At 39.2% G+C, this 16,440-nt stretch overlaps 1 long non-coding RNA gene across 1 annotated transcript in view; it reads left to right on the top strand.

Annotated features, from left to right (window-relative positions):
* Positions 1-16,440, top strand: part of LOC308068767 — a 65,351-nt gene that overhangs the window by 32,954 nt on the left and 15,957 nt on the right. Inside the window, exon 2 of the long non-coding RNA XR_013930122.1 lies at positions 16,347-16,414. This is a non-coding gene — a long non-coding RNA (uncharacterized lncRNA). The remainder of the gene's footprint in view (positions 1-16,346; positions 16,415-16,440) is intronic.

Here is a 16,440-nt window from a genome sequence, read left to right as displayed (position 1 = left end):
AGTAGGGTGAATGATATACTAGACAAATTTCTAAGAAAAAAATGACATTTCTGTAAATAAAGTGCTCTGGACACTGTATTTCAATCTCTAACTGCAACATGTCTATGTTCCACCATGGTTTTGACATAGTAGTTGTAGATCAACAAACTCAGTGTTGACTCATTATGTTTGTATTATATTATTGCTCAGTAGTCAAAACACTTTATGAAGTACACTTTTATATGCTTTTATATTTTTCAAATGTCTTTGTCTCGGACCTTTAATTATGTAAGTAATGTTTGAAGTTGCTGCTAGTCTCTGGGCCCTGAGTCAACAACTTGCCTCTAGTTAAGGACAAAAAAAAAAAAAAAAAGTTCTGGTTCTAATTTCTCTTTCCTAACTCTAGAGATAAATCTTTTTCTTGCTGAACTTCATAACAAATCCCATGTTACCACAAAAAAGAGATGGAAACTTGATTCTCTTATATATAAATATGACATATACGTCATTTTTTTTTATTCAGCCTCACTCCCTATCACAATTCAGGCAAGAGTAATGCCAGTGCTTTAGATCCCTACTTTAATATGCAATATAGGATTATATTGGGCAGAGTTCAAGACACACTGGCTATTCTTGAAATACCTCAGTGGGCAAATACTCAGTGTTCTGAGTTTGTAGCATTTATTTTGCATTGGTTCTCTATCTGCCTAACTGCACATTCCAAGAAGTTGATTTTTGCAAGCAAGATTTAATGATTTTTTTAAATTAATATTTCAAAAACTTCTGCTGCTACCCCATAACATGACATTCATCTTAGGTAGCTTTAAAAATGAAAAGCTGTTTTCTCACCTTAACTTACTGGACGGCTGATAGCAGCTGGACAAGATGAGAGGAATTTTATTTTGGAGATGCCTGTCTTCCCTTATGGCTGCAGAAGGAGTCCTAGCACCTACATTAGCTTTATGTAAACCAAAGATTTTTGATACCTAAGTTTGGTGAAAAAACCCACTTTTCTCTGATTGCACGTAAATTACTTACTGCTTTTGTAGTTTTAAGAAAAACAGACTTTTTTTCCTGAGCTGATCCAGTTAATTTGAGCCCTTTCAAGTTAATTTAAATGTCCCTTAAGTTCTGAAATTTGGGCCAGTCATTACTTCTAATGTGTCTTCTACTTTCCTTTCTTTATTTTGTTTAGTTTAATTTTTGTCTTTGTAAAACAAATGCTGGCAACTTTTTGCTAAACCAGTAACTAATATTAATTTTACAAGAAACTATATCCAGATAGTAAGTTCTTAATTTTTCTTCTTGGAGGGTCACACAAAAAACCCCAAACCTTTGTTCCCAATTCACCATTTGGTATTTCTGTACTTTGCAGCTCTTCAAATAAGCTGGCAGTTAAACTCTTGCTAAAAGTCCTACTTTGTGTCTTTGTACTTCATTTTGTCTAACATTTCAATAGATTTTTGTAGGAATTTAAGGGTGGACACATCTATAGTGGCTGTACTTTTTTAGTGACAAATGATGTTTTCATTCAGCTCCATTGCTAAGAGATAATTCTAGGATGTATATGTAATAATTTGAGGAGTTTGCAGCTGTTGAGGCAATCTAGTTATTTCTGTGCTGTGATATAATTTTATTTTTCTTTTATTAGGCTTCCATTGTCTGATGATAAGTAGAAGTAAATCCTTATGAACAATGGAAGTATTTTAGAATCAAAGACTCTTGTAATCAGTATCCTCCTTTACAATACATAAAACTATTCAGTTTCTACTTGGAGAGATTGGATTTTAACTGAAGCAGAAATCCATATGCACCAAGCTGTGCATGGTAAATTACTGTATCTCAGAAAAGATGCATCTTGGAAGAACTATAAAATAAAAACATTAAAATTTTTTGCTTCTGAACAGCAGTCTTCTTGCTGGTTCACAGAGTCATGTCAGGCCCAGTTTGGTATTTTTCTAAGATCTCAATAGCTACTTAAAATTATTGAAAGGACATGTAATTATCCTTGTTGGTTTGGTATTGTTTAAGCTTTTAATTAATTTAAATGGCTTCATTACTGTATTCACTGTTACTCATCTTTTTCCCTGATATCTTTAGATGAAAGCAGACAATGAAGAATTAGGAAGCTTATATATAAAGAAATTAAAATTTGATGATCAAAATTCCTCTGCATCATATAAGTAAATCAAGGCAGTTTAATATTTCCTCTGAAAAGAAAATACCTAGATGCAAAATGATCATATTAGATTAATTGGTAAAGTAGATAGCTATTATAGCTGGTTTTTAATTAATTAATCCTGGATATATTGAATGGAAAATACTGAATTACTCTGATTCCAGAAGACTGGAGGTTAGCCAGTGTGACATCCACCCACAAGAAGGGCCAGAAGGAGGATCCAGGGACCTACAGGCCTGCCAGCCTGACCTCGATCCTGGGGAAGGTTACAGAGCAGATAGGCTTAAGCGCCATCACATAACATGTGCAGGACAACCGGGGGACCAGACCCAGCCAGCAGGGGTTCATGAAAGGCAGGTCCTGCTTGACCAACCTGATCTCCCTCCTGACAAGGTGACCTGCTTAGTGGATGAGGGAAAGGCTGTGGTACTTTAGTAAAGCCTTTGACACCATCTCCCACAGCATTCCTTTGGAGAAGCTGGCTGCTCGCGGCCTGTAGGTGTGCGCTCCGGGCTGGGTAAAAGGCTGGCTGGCTGGCCGAGCCCAAAGGGGGGTGGGGAACGGAGCCACATCCAGCTGGCGGCCGGGCACACGTGGTGTTCCCCAGGGCTCAGCGCTGGGGCCGGTCCCGGTTCGTGTCTCTGTCTGTGATCTGGGCGAGGGGATCGAGTGCCCCCTCAGCGAGTCTGCAGCCAACACCCGGCTGGGCAGGGGTGCTGATCTGCTGGAGGGCAGGAGGCTCCGCAGAGGGGTCTGGGCAGGCTGGATCCGTGGGCCCAGGCCACTTGTATGAGGTTCCACAGGGCCGAGTGCCGGGTCCTGCCCTGGGGTCACACCGGCCCCACGCAGCGCTCCAGGCTGGGGCAGAGCGGCTGGGAAGTGCCTGGGGGGAAAGGGCCTGGGGGTGCTGGTGGGCAGCCGGCTGGGCAGGAGCCAGCACCGTGCCCAGGTGGCCAGGAGGGCCAGCAGCATCCCGGCTTGTGTCAGCAACAGCGTGGCCAGCGGGACCAGGGCAGTGACCGTCCCCCTGCACTGGGCACTGGTGAGGCCGCCCCTGGAATCCTGTGTTCAGGTTTGGGCCCCTCGCTGCAGGAGGGACACTGAGGGGCTGGAGCGTGTCCAGAGACGGGCAGCGGGGCTGGGGAAGGGGCTGGGGCACAAGTGTTGTGAGGGGCTGCTGAGGGAGCCGGGGTGTTCAGCCTGGAGACAAGGAGGCTCAGAGGAGACAGTCTCACTCTCTGCAGCTACCTGAAAGGAGGTTGTACCTGAAAGTGAGGTGGATGTTGGTCTGTTCTCCCAAGTTACAAGCACTAGGACAAGAGGAAACGGCCTCAAGCTATGCCAGGGCAGGTTTAGGTTGGATATTAGGAAAAATGTCTTCACTGAAAGGGTTGTGAAGCATTGAAAGAGGCTGCCCAGGGAGGCAGTGGAGTCCCCGTTGGATCACCACCCTGGAGGTATTTAAAAGACTTGTAGATGCGGTGCTTAGGGACATGGTTTAGTGACGGACTTGGTGGTACTGGATTAACGGTTGGACTTTAGGATCTCAACAGTCTTTTCCAACCTGAACAATTCTATGATTCCTCTTAGAGTGCAGAATGGTCATACAAAGTGATTGCTTCCTCAGAAATGTTAGTGCTGGTCCTTATATTTGATGAGACCAGTGATCATTAATTAGATGATCACAATTTTCTTATAGGGACAGACCTATTCTAGAAGTCTGGAGACATCACCTGAAGTCTAAGTACATCACTTTTTGAACCTTGCACTTGGCAATACTGGTGTCTTTACTATCACCTCCGTTCTCTATCTTCTTTCTTTCCTGTAAACAAAAGCTGAACTGTAAGCAAATTAATTAAGTGAACATTAGAAATTCTGCTTTGGTGACAGAAAATTGAGTTGAGTGGGATTAACTGAAATATAAAAAAAAACCACATAAAATATGGGCTCAATCTCATGTTTTGTATGCTGAGTTGCATCTTAAGAATAGAAATTTGTCAGAACCATGGCTGTTACCTAACAAGAAAAGTTTGAGGCGTTTCAATATTTTTCAGCTTAGTTTTAGACAAAATGAGAAGCCTGAGTTCTATGGAAACATTATCTGTAGGACCACTTGCCCTAAGAAAGTGATCTGAATATTTCATAGACACCCATTTGCCCCAAACCAGTTTTAAATTCTACACATTTCAGGAACCTGCTGTAGTTTTTATATGTATTTTGGCCCAAGAGTCTATATCATAGTCTTTTTATTACATCTAGGAAGAAAAAAACATGAACAAAGTGAGCTTTTGTTTTCATGTGGCTATTTTCAGTCTTGCAACAGGGTCCCCCAGTATAGTTATGTCAAATTAACAGATATCATTGTTGTGTAAGAATGACTTCACTGCTTTGCTGACATGAATAGAGATGTTCTCTATCCTCTTGCATACAATCCACTCTCTTCAGCAGATGTAGATAAAAGTGTCTGAAATGAAGAATTTTTTGTTATCTTCATAAATGGCTAAATTAGAAACTGACCTTCCTGATTCTCGTCTGACCTTCTTTACAGCAAGGATCATGAATTTCATCCAGTAACATCTTCTTCAGATCTTTCCCAAGCCTTTACAACAGTTAGCAGAAGTCCAGATGTTCAGATAAGTAACAAAGCCTCCCTTGGCTTTAAATTAAATTAAACTAAATTAAAATTACGTAATTCGCTTTTCATCTAGCAATACGAGGTATAAGCCATTGTTTCAGGAGCTCCTGTACAGTATGGAGAGAAGATATATATTAATGTAATTTTTAGAACTGATGTATTAAGCAAAAATCTAGAATGTTCAAAGTTAAGAATAGAAAGGTGCTGATATTTTGAAAAAAATACTATATTTCCAGACTATTGTGATAAAATTAAATGAAATTAAAGTGAGCATAGAAGGCAGATGACTGAATTATGTTTATCTTGAGCAATGCTATGAAATGTTTCCCTAAAACTAAGCTAAACCTCACCGGAAGACCTAGACATCAGAGTTGCTGGCCAATGTAATTGTAGCAAAAATCCCAAACCCTTTGCTTTAGGTGTAGCTAATAGAGGAATATTTTACTTTATCCAAGTCCTTTGATTTGTATCTGTGATATATCCAAGTGTGAAAAATGCAATTTAGTTAAATTTATTAACTTCAGGATCACACAAGCTTTCGCTGTGCCACCATGCTTCTGTCATGTCATGTTCCCTTCCCTCTGGTCATTGCGATACGGACACAAGAATATGCTGCAGAAAATGAAAGAGTCCATTGTCTCAAAATGTTGGTGCCCATACAAAGCCTGACATGGGAACATAAGTTAACTGCTAGTGGCTCCCAAACAGCCATGGATTTGTAAGTTAAGCACTTGTTAACCAGAGTACATGTGAAATAAGAAATACAGATGTAAATGATAGTATATTTTGTTACCAGTTCTTGCTCTTTATTTTTTATTCCCTTAAATCTTTGCTGAAGGCATAGAAAAGAAGTCTGGTGCATAATTTAATTGAGACTACCTTGCAATAATTAAGTCACTGAATGTGAGAGAGATAAATGTTTAAAAACCCTGATATTTTTTCTTGATAATTTTCTTAATGTAGCTGTCAAGAGGACTACTTGGGTACTTGTATTTCAGTTGATATAAATTGCATCTCCTGTTCAGTTTCATCCCCCAAACAGCCCAGAAAATCAGTACTCCAAATGCACAGTATGATAAATTGTAGGGGTTAGGCAGTAGAAACAGCAAAGATTCCGAAAACTTCAGTAAAAGAAAGGCAATGATAATGCACTGCAAAGTACGGAATTCATTGAATTGGGTAGGAGGAAGAGGGGTAACAGTTCTTAGCTAAATTCAAAAGAAATATTTTCTTGTGGGAATTGGCATTTTATTTATAAACTTCTGAAGTCCTTTTTTCTATATAATTTATCCTGCTAGTCAAATTTCTGAATTCATCAGGTTAGATATACTGACCTGCTCACAAATAATTTTCTTAATGAAGTTATCTTAAAAGGAGAGGAGTAAATCTCTTGTTTCTGTAAAGCTATGATGTTTCAAACAACTTGAAAAGATACTTCTGACATAGCATAAATTTGGGAAAGACACATAATCCCTTGATAAACTTTCAAAGTTTAAAACTACTTGAGCAATTAATACATCCTCTTATTATGGGTGAATCACAGTTTCAAAGATTTCATAATTATTCATGAGAATAGATATGCAGAAAGAATAAGCTGATTAATCATTGCTACTTTGGAGAAAAAGAAATCTAAAATTAATACGTAATCTGTTTAGGTTTTCTTGCTTCTGCTTTAATGAAAAGAAGGCCAGTATAATTTTGCCATCTGAGGAATGAGCCATCAATGTAACCGGCATTCTATCTGAATGATTTCTGGATGTGTCTGAAAGAGAATGATTGTTACTGACATCACTGATTTTTATAAAAGTACACTAGTTGTCTTGGCAGATTCCAAGCCATTTTGGGCAATGAGCCCAAAGGCTCCCATCAGAGACTAAAGGATGTTGTGTATGGGTACAAGTGCCGCTCAGCGACAGCCAGAATGCTGGTGTGTTATCAACACTGTTTTAGTCACAAGTCCAGAACATAGCATCACACAGGATACTATGAAGAAAATTAACTCCATCTGAGCCAGACCCAATACAGTAGATTTTTGTATGATTTTTAGTGGATTTTAGTAGATTTTTATACTGTGAGGTGAGAACCTCACTTTACTTTTGATCTTTAACGCTATGAAAGAAAGAGACTTCTGGGAGTAAGACGCCATGATTTTGGGAACTGAGCTTCTTCAACATTCAGGTTGTGTTTGGTCCTTGCTTTGTGTCAGTCTCATATGAATGGTCACAAGGTATTAAGTTACTTCTTTATATGTGAAAGTAGGATATTGAACTTCAGGTCTCAATTCTTGAAAATGAGTGAAACTTTGGGCAGATTATTCTTAGAGAAAGGGCTGGAAATGCTTGGAGGAGAGTCCTGCATGACTAAACTACAGAGCATATGTCCTGTGTCCATGTAGCATCAACTAGCTGACTTGAGTAACTTTCTATAGGCTGGCTAACCTCACCCTGAAGAGAATCAAGAGTGTGTGTAAACTACAGAGCATATGTCCTGTGTCCATGTAGCATCAACTAGCTGGCTTGAGTAACTTTCTATAGGCTGGCTAACCTCACCCTGAAGAGAATCAAGAGTGTGTGTCTGGTTTGTTCCACTGTCTCTCTTGTCAGATCAGAAACTTGCAACAAGGAGATTGTTATGAACAAGAGGCTGGAGGCCCTAAACCATCTCTGCTACTTCTGTGATCATAATCTGAAAATATTGTTGTGCATGCCAGCTTCACAACTGGCTAATGCAAAATAGAAATTAAAGTGCAGATATGTTGCCAAACAGAATGGTGCATTGTCATGAAAGAGAGGAGATTTAATTTCAGAAAAATGGCAAAAACCTGGGCCTTCTGGTTTCACTGTTCTAGAAACAGACATAAGCTCAGGAAATGCTATCCATTGAAACTGGTTGGAAAATAACTTCTTTCAAGTTGGTACACGGTGACTTGGAAAAGAAATCCTAAATATATACAAATAATTAGCAAGAATATTGTGATCAGAAGCTGTTTATTTTTCTATACCCACCGCTATTCCATATACATTTCTGTAAAGTTTTTGGCTCGTCTAATGTGACAATCACCATAGTAAAGATATACTATCGTGTTTCTGTAATAATCTGGATGGTAGATCATAAACTGCAGCTTTTGATGAAGTTATATAGCTGATCTGCATCTGTAGGTACTGTAGGAATGCAATCAGGTTGATTCACTTGGTGTTCACAGTACAAAGTAAAAATTTCAGTGATTGCTTTTAGAACATTCCAAGGTTGTCTTCAATTATTATTTTTCATCAGCAAGGTACAGTGTAAGCAAGTACTGCATTGAAGATCGCTTACATACATAGTTTGCACTGACACTGGAGCATAAAGGTACTGCTAACCAGAAACCTTTTATCTAAAAGTTTTTCTTTTAGATAAAAGCTGTTGTTCATGAGATTAAAATAACCAAAAGTTAATATAAAAAACAACAACTTTAGTTCAGACTATGATTATCTTTTATTTCATTTCTGGCTTGCACAAAAGACTAGTATAAGGCTTAGTAGTTCAATGTATTTATGAAGTCCAGAAAGAGTCTTCAGGAAATGAGTTTTTCCTTTTCTTAGCAGAGAAGCCATAAATGGTTAACTTGCTTCCCCCAAACAAAAGAGTCTCTTAGGAATGACCCAGATCTTTTGCTTCAGAATGTAATAAAAAGGATTTTTCTTTTTTGGACAGGAATGTCCCTGTTTAAAGTCCCATCTCTCCAGCAGCAGAACCACCAGGATTATGGAAGCCCATGTGCTTCCTGGAGAAGAAGTTGTCCTCAGGCAATTTGCAGAGCCAAGAGAGCTTTATTCCCAGCAAGCACTGTCAATAATGGATTTTGATGCTGCTTTGGGGATATTCTCAATAGAGACTTCCTTCCAGATTTTGGGAGATTTTTCTCGATTTAGTATTTGTTTGGTTGATTCAAAAAAGACCATTCTGCATTTCAGTTCCTGCTCAAAGGAGAGTTTTGTGTGTTTTTATCCACAGCGGAACCCAGCCTTCATAAGACAAACAGTTTGATGAGGTACTTCATCGTTATTGTTATTTAGCTCACTAGATACTGGAGTATTTGTTGAACTAACCAATTTATTGTAAACTAGATCATATCACTATTATTTAAGAAAGCATTTTTATCAGCATGAGTTTGATCTACTGTTTACCACTGTTGCAAAGTAGCTGAATTTCAGGTAAGTTGCTGTGCAAAATTTAACTTCTACAGTACTAACTTAGGCTTCAATACTTAACCTGCCACTTCTGCTCAGACTGTTTTTTTGTATTCTCATGTCTTCAAATGCCTTCTCATTTCTTTGGCTAACTAAAATTATAATGTACGCAGTAGAAGTTAGCAATTGACATTCAAAATGTAAATCTTTCCCTTCTCCAAGCATTTTCCCTTACCTCTACATAATTTCCTAGCACAAAACTTTTAATATCTTTTTCCTGTTAGTCCCCTTCTAGCACTGAGTATTCATTCCTTCCCTAAGGAAAAAATCTGTCCTTTGTCACCCTTGAAGGCTCTGAGCCCCATATACCTGTTGTTTATTTTGTGGACAGGAATGCACATAGCTGGAAGCTACAGGAAAATCTGTGCTGAACACAACTCCATGGTGGCTTTGTGCAAAATCAGCCTGCAAACTGTGCTTTAGTGAGATATGGTGGTGGGCTTGTGATTACTTTCTTTGGGAGAAAGCACAGAGGATTAACATTCAGAATAGCAAAGAAGTGTTTGGAAGAGGAATGTACACATTTTGGGAAATGTAAGTAGCCAGTCAGTGGTAAGAAAACTTGGATACCTCCTCAAAAGCACAGCCCATAAATGTACCTCCCTAAGGAAGCAGTTTTCAAGAGTCAGCATGAAAAAAGAGTAGGGCAGTAGGGGAAGCCCAGACTACAAAATACTCAAGATTGAGGTAGCAGTCTTAAATTATTTATTTTTGTTACTTAACAGAATTTACCAAAGGCAAAGAGCTGCAAGCTGTACCTGTTGTTATAAACCTGGACAGATGACTAGATAGGTACTGATCATTCACTGGGTTTCTCTTCAACCCCTCCCAAAAAGTAGTCAGCAGTGTTCAAACACAAGAGATACAATGGCTCATACCCTCATGTTCCTTTACTTTTCATTTTCTAAGGATGCAGTTTTGTAGTGTGAAGCTAATCTCTGTGCAGAGCAGTTAAACCAGTGACTCTGGGACGCCAGCTGTGACACCTACTAAGAATGCTCTTGCAGACTTCATAGCTCTTGTCACTGACATGGTGGTACAGCCCCCTTCCGTATTTCAATGAACTGGTCTTGCTGTGGGGGTGAAGAGGATGGTGTTCATGAGCTGAGTGCCTCATGCCTGGGAGGTGTTCAGGCAGGCTCAAGAGGAAGGACCCCTTTGCCTGGGCCTGATGGCTGCCACGACCTGAAACTGCACAAGTATGTCCTGCAGATCAGGTATTTGGCAGTTCAACGAGTGGTTCATGGAGTAGGGAAACATGCAGGGGACTGAGGATGCTGCTGGAGCATCTGTTTGCTTTTGGCGCCTTGTGCACCAGCCAGGGTTGATGCATATCTTAATGTTGTATTCACTAACAGGGAAGAACCTGTTGTGGAGGTTAATCAGTGGTAGCCTTGGCTGTATTGACCATGACATAGTGGAGTCAAAGATCCTGAGGGGCATGGGGAAGGAGAGTAGCACAGTACCAGTCCGGGATTTCAGGAGAACAGACTTTAGCTAATTCAGGGACCTGGTAAGTGGTATCCCGTGGGAGGCATCTCTGAAGGACAAAGGAGTTAGGGAAAGGTGGCAGACCTCTAAAGGCAGCTTCCTTCAAGCTCAATAGTGGTTCCATCCTGATACTCAGGCAAACATTAGATTTATCAGGAGACCTGTGTGACTAAACAGCAGTACAAGGGATGTAGGAAGGTGCTACAGTGGAGGGTTACAAACCTTGCCTATATAGGAATGTAAGGTTGATGCCAGGAAAACAGGATGTGTAATGCTTGATAAGCCTGGTTGCCTTCTAGGTAAAAATGACTGGCTTCGTGAATGAGGGGAGAGCAGTGAATGCCATTTATCTTGACTTTACCAAGGCTTTTGATACTGTATCTGCAAGATATTTCTATGTATGTTAGGATATTATGGTTCTGGATGGGTGAACACCAGATGGATAAAAAACAGGGTGACTGGACTCAGATTGTGGTGGTTAATGGCTTGTGCTCTACCTGGCAGTGTAGTACTGAATGGGTCTGTACTATTACCCGTGCTGAAAATCCCTGTCAGTGAATGGAGGGGTTGGTGGAGGGCACACTCATGAAGTCTGCAGGTAGCACTGCACTGGGGCCAGCAGTTGAAATGATCATGGACAGGGCTATCATCCAGAAGGACCTTGACAACCTAGAAGAATAGACCAACACTAATGTCATGAAATTTAACAAGGACAGATGCAAAAGTCCTCTGTCTGGGAAGAAAGGGCCCTTGCAGTGGTGCATCTTGAGGACTGCCATGCTGGAGAGCTGCTGTGTGCAAAAGGTGCTGGGGTTCTCGTGGGCAGTGAGCTGAATGTGAGCCTGCAGCATGTACTGGCTGCAGAAGGCCAACAACCTCCTGAGCTGTATAAGCGGGAGCATGGCCAGTAACTGGAGGGAAAGGATTATCCCCTTTTGCATGGTGCTCATTAGAAGCACACATCTAGCATACTGCATCCAGTTTTGGGCTGTCCAATATAAAAGAGGCATGTAAAATGGGGGTGAGTTCAGGAAGATACCACTGAGACAGTTGAGGACTGGAGTGTCTGCCCTATGAAGACAGGCTGAGGGATGGGGACTTCTCAGCTCAGAAAGATATGGCTTTGAGGGTGCTTAACAGCAGCCCTCAGGTACCCACGGAGTGATTGTCAAGAAGGTAGAGTCACGATCTTCACTGTGGGAGGTTGAGAGACAATATGCATGATGTCTACTACCTCGAATTTGTTGATTTTTTTTTCTGAGGCTGTCAGAAAAAAATCCTGTCTTTCATAAAAAAAATTTCTCATCACACTTCTTCCAATATTTTTACGTTTTGCTGATGTTTTTGTCATAGAAATTTTGAAATATTTAGTCAAGGTTTAACTATCAACATCCTTTCCATTTATAGGAGGGAAAAAAACTTATGAACAAGCTACTCTATACCCTGGTTTTAGCTGCTTTGCTGGTGCAGATCTGAGTCTTGAGCATTTTTCTTGCCTGTGATTGCAGCTTTTAAGCTGCTCCCTGACCCTTGATGGTATGTGTACTTTCATGTTATTATTCTTTTGAAAACTGGGGCCAATGGGTGGCTGGGTAAATGGTAGATCAGCTTGGATGCTGCAGTACCATCCCAGATTCTGCCTGGCATAGGCCTGGCATGCTGGGCAAAGCTCTCACCAGGTGCCGTGTTAATTTAGCTTTTATTAGTGAATTTCAGCGTGCATCTGGCTCAATATCTTGTACCAATACTTACCATATGCTGCTCTCCGTATCATAGAGTACAGTTGTTATCAGGATGAATATTCCATCTTTTTGCTGGAAAAGTAGTGGTTTGTTTTTAATGTTGAAAAAACTCAAAGAATCCTTTGTATAAAAGATGATGTTATCTGATGGTTTTGCTTAGTCCTTGAATGTTACAAACCTTGGTTGTTTTTTTTTTCTATTTAATTTATGGTAGAAAAAGACAGTAAAAAGACACAGAGGAGCAATAACTGTACCCTCTGATGGACTTTAATAACTTCAAATAAACTGACAATATGGACCAGAATATTTTACAGAATGGTGTAGATGTTCATGAATGTAGATAGTTTTATATTTATATATAGATTTATATTTATATATAGCTTGATGCATCTTTATAAATATTTCATATTGGGGACTCTATATCATCTTGGTTATGAGACAAAAATAGGAATTTAATTAATACTTGTGCTTTATTTGGTATCATAATGCCACTGCCATAATCACCACAGCTTCTCAGATTATTACCTAGTTTAGGTATTGAAACTTAAGTTTTAACTTTAAGTTATTTAAGTTTTTTAATATTTCATAAAATATAGCAACAAAAAGAAGACTTGACAGAATATAAGGAAATTATTTGCCCAACCAATTTTCTGTAGTGAATAAGGTGGTCTTGGAAGTACATATACCTTAACGAACCCTGTGAGAAGGTAGTAGTTGCCACACACAAAGTTCATAAATCAGATGTGAATAAAACTGCTTTACCTTCAAGTATCCAAAAATGTCCAGACAAGTTGGTTATTTTGGTTAGTCTTGTGGAATAATTGCTAGAATTTAATCTTTCCTAAGAAGTGTAATGACAAGGTAAAGATTTCATCTGAGGACACCCAAATGTCCCTTTAAAAAAATGTGTGACACATTATAAATTCTGGGTAGCGACTAGAACTGGTAGCGTTTCTTAGGGTGAAAACCTGAAAGCAGATTTCTTTAAAAATGATGACTTCTATGAATGTGGAAACAAAGCAGTTGGTTCAGTGTTTTTTTTCTTTCACCTTCTCCCATGTTTTTTATTTTTCAATGGGAGGAGAAAAAGAGTAAAGATGCTTGCATGTGCATTTAAGTGTATAAGAGTGAGGGGAGAGGGTGTTTTCAGAGCAAGTTTTGAGTTTTTTTTACCATTACTGCAAAAAGAAGTGCTTTAAAACTTTTTTTTTTTTTTTTGGTAAGGAAGTACAAGCACTTTCATTTTTAAATAACTGAGCGTCCTTTCATTTTCAATCAATGCCTACCTTGCTCTTACAGTACTTACACCTCAGAGATGGAAAAGCTCGTGGAAAAATTCATGAAAAGAATAGAAGTCCTGGTTTATGTAAGCTGAAAAAGGTGCACCTCTGCAGAGAACTGCAAGGAAGGCTTATTTCATGCTGTGCAGCTAAACTAACAAGGGAAAGTGTTCCTCCTGGTAATGAGCACAAACACCAACACATGCTGTGTGACTACTGAATGACTTGAAAAATCCTTTTGCTTCAAATGCAATGCAGGGCCTTGGCTGAAGTCACTGGGATGGCACGGATGTATGAGTGAAGAGCCTGCACATGACATCCCTTGCCCCATACATGGTATTCACCCTTCTGCAGAGATCAGAGTCTCTTTTGACCTAAGCAGTGGCCGATTTTCTGTGAAAATGTAAAGGGAAAACTTGGTAATGCTTTCCCCTGCCTCCCCTCTGCCCTGTTCCCCTTGGTGAGGAAAGAGTGCATAAGGAATGGAGTTTGAAGGGCTGGAAAATGGGAAAGTGAGTCTGATTTGTCCCAGGCTGGACTTCTCTTGACTCAGTGTTCTGGACTGTGTCACGGAGGTGAAATCACCGAGGACAACTTGGATAGCATGCTTAGATGTGATCCTTTTAATGCCCTAGAACCTTTAGCTTAAAACATTGTTAGGAGTTCCACTTTACTTCCAAAAAATAACTAATTTGAAAAATAGGCCATTACTTGTTGTCCAAACTGTAATCAACAGTGTTCACCATTCTGTTTGGAAACCTCTGTAAAAAGACAAAAAAAGTAGATTTTTACAAAAAAAAGTTTTTAAAATGCGAATTGCTTAATAGGAGAATATTTTAATTTAATCTAAAGGTGAAGCTCCGACATACAGTGGGGGATTTGGATTCAAGACATATTGCTGTATATTCACTCACTGCCTCAGGAGACACTTTTGTTGTGACAAATTTGGGAGTGCTCCAATCACTCCTGCCTAGCCTCCTTGCATTCACTGCCTGCTGTTTAAGAATGTGCATAGGAAGGTATCACTGCTGCTAACAGGAAGCCTATGGAGGGATAACCAGTACAAGAGGTTGTAGGGGTGGCATGCTAAGACATTCAGCTCCACAGTCCCAAAAGGTGAGGACTCAGCTCCCAGCATGGGGAGCGGTCAGGCCGCTGCCAATTCTCCTGGTCTATGAGCGAGTACCAGGAGTGTTGCTCAGTATCGCACCACTTACTGCATGGCTGTGAATAATTTGTGCTGCAACTTTAGGAGAGCCCTTCTTGCCCCCACCTCTCCCTCCATTTGATGTTTTAGGAAGTACTGTTCTTGTCTTCTCACCTTCATTACACAAGCAACTGAAACAAGTGGACCTATATAGAAGGTATATATGCATAGGATTTCAGTGTACAAATTTTGATTTATAAGAACAGTGGGTTCACATTCTTTAATAGCCTTTTCCAGACTTCTACTGACTTGTCCATCAAATGAAAAAAAATATTCAGACTGATCCCTTTTCTAATAAAATTTAGAGATTATGTCTTTTTAAAAAATGTTGTTTCAAGATGTTGTCTTTAAGATGCTTTAGAGTATCACTTTTAAAATGGAGTTGATGTTTGAAAGTTGTTCTTTTTAAATGCACTGGACTTCTTATGCAACTATTTTGAATATTGCAGTATGAATTGTGCCAAAGAACTGTAATAGGTGACCAAATGTCCATCAGATTTTTCTGTAATTATCACCATTATATTTGAGCATTGGAAGGAGGGTAGGCTCAGATGCTTTGGAGGCCTTTTCCAATACTGTTTTTTAGAATCTGACAGCTTATCATGATGTCATGCCTGAGCTAAATAGCACAGCTTTTCTGCAGTTCATGTGTCCGTTCATTCAGGACTCTGAGGTGGATTTTCTGATGTTTTTTTCTTTCTTGTGTGACACTTCTGAGATGAACAATTTGTATGGAATACTTTAATATTCCTGAGGCTGAAAGCCAGCCCTAGTCTTTCCATGTGCATCTAGTATTATGTTTCTTTTTTATAATCCATTAATACAAGTACCAGAAGATAGAAGCAGAGACAGTGTGAGCCATGCTGAAAAGAAAATAATAATTAAAAAAAGGACCAACTTAAGGAGGCAGATATTTTTGAAGTGTAATGTCCGAATGAACAATTATGTTCATAAAAAATTGTGTGTCTTTGCTTTCACTAATTACCATGTAAACTGATCTGCCTTTTTCACTACTTGGGTCAGAAAATGCACACCATGCATAGAATTGTAAGGCTTTTAGGTACAGATACACACCTGTATAAATATGTACACCTGTGTCCTGTCTCCTCTAAAGGGGGGGTGTTTTGCTGTATCTGAATCTCTGTTATGTGTAATTGTATATGGATATGTACAAACGAATCACAACACACTTCAGGAAAGAAATGAGCAGTGAAATTATGTAACTGTTCTCATTCACTATTTGCTATGCTAAGTACTTTTCATTTCAGTTTTCTTAACTGGAGTGAAATATAATCTACAATAATACCATACAGTTTAAACTTCAGAAATATCGTACTTGCTTTGAACAAGAAGGTCTCATTTTATAACAGTATTTTAATATAGTCTTCTCTTGCCTTGACTTGTATGATCTGGTTTAATGGGTCTGAATTTTAACATTGCACAAGTATTTTATATAACAATAGAGCCCTAACTGGGAAAAGTTTGCTGGGCTTTAGATTGTATTAGTAATAACTGCAGAGATTTTACCAGCTCTTCTACTACCTGTAACATGAAACAAGGATATAAATAAATTATTTAACTACAATTTCTTATATGTTTTCCAGGCAAATCTGAAATAGAAACATTACCCATGGCCAGACTCACTACCTTTTTGTCATGTCAGAATTCTCTGGTAAGTAGATTTTTTAAAAAAGTAGT

This window comes from Falco punctatus (genome assembly GCF_963210335.1).
Source record: "Falco punctatus genome assembly, chromosome: 1".
In the NCBI taxonomy this organism is placed as follows: domain Eukaryota; kingdom Metazoa; phylum Chordata; class Aves; order Falconiformes; family Falconidae; genus Falco; species Falco punctatus.
Note: the sequence above shows the minus strand (reverse complement) of the source record. Positions and strands in the feature narration are given on the sequence as shown.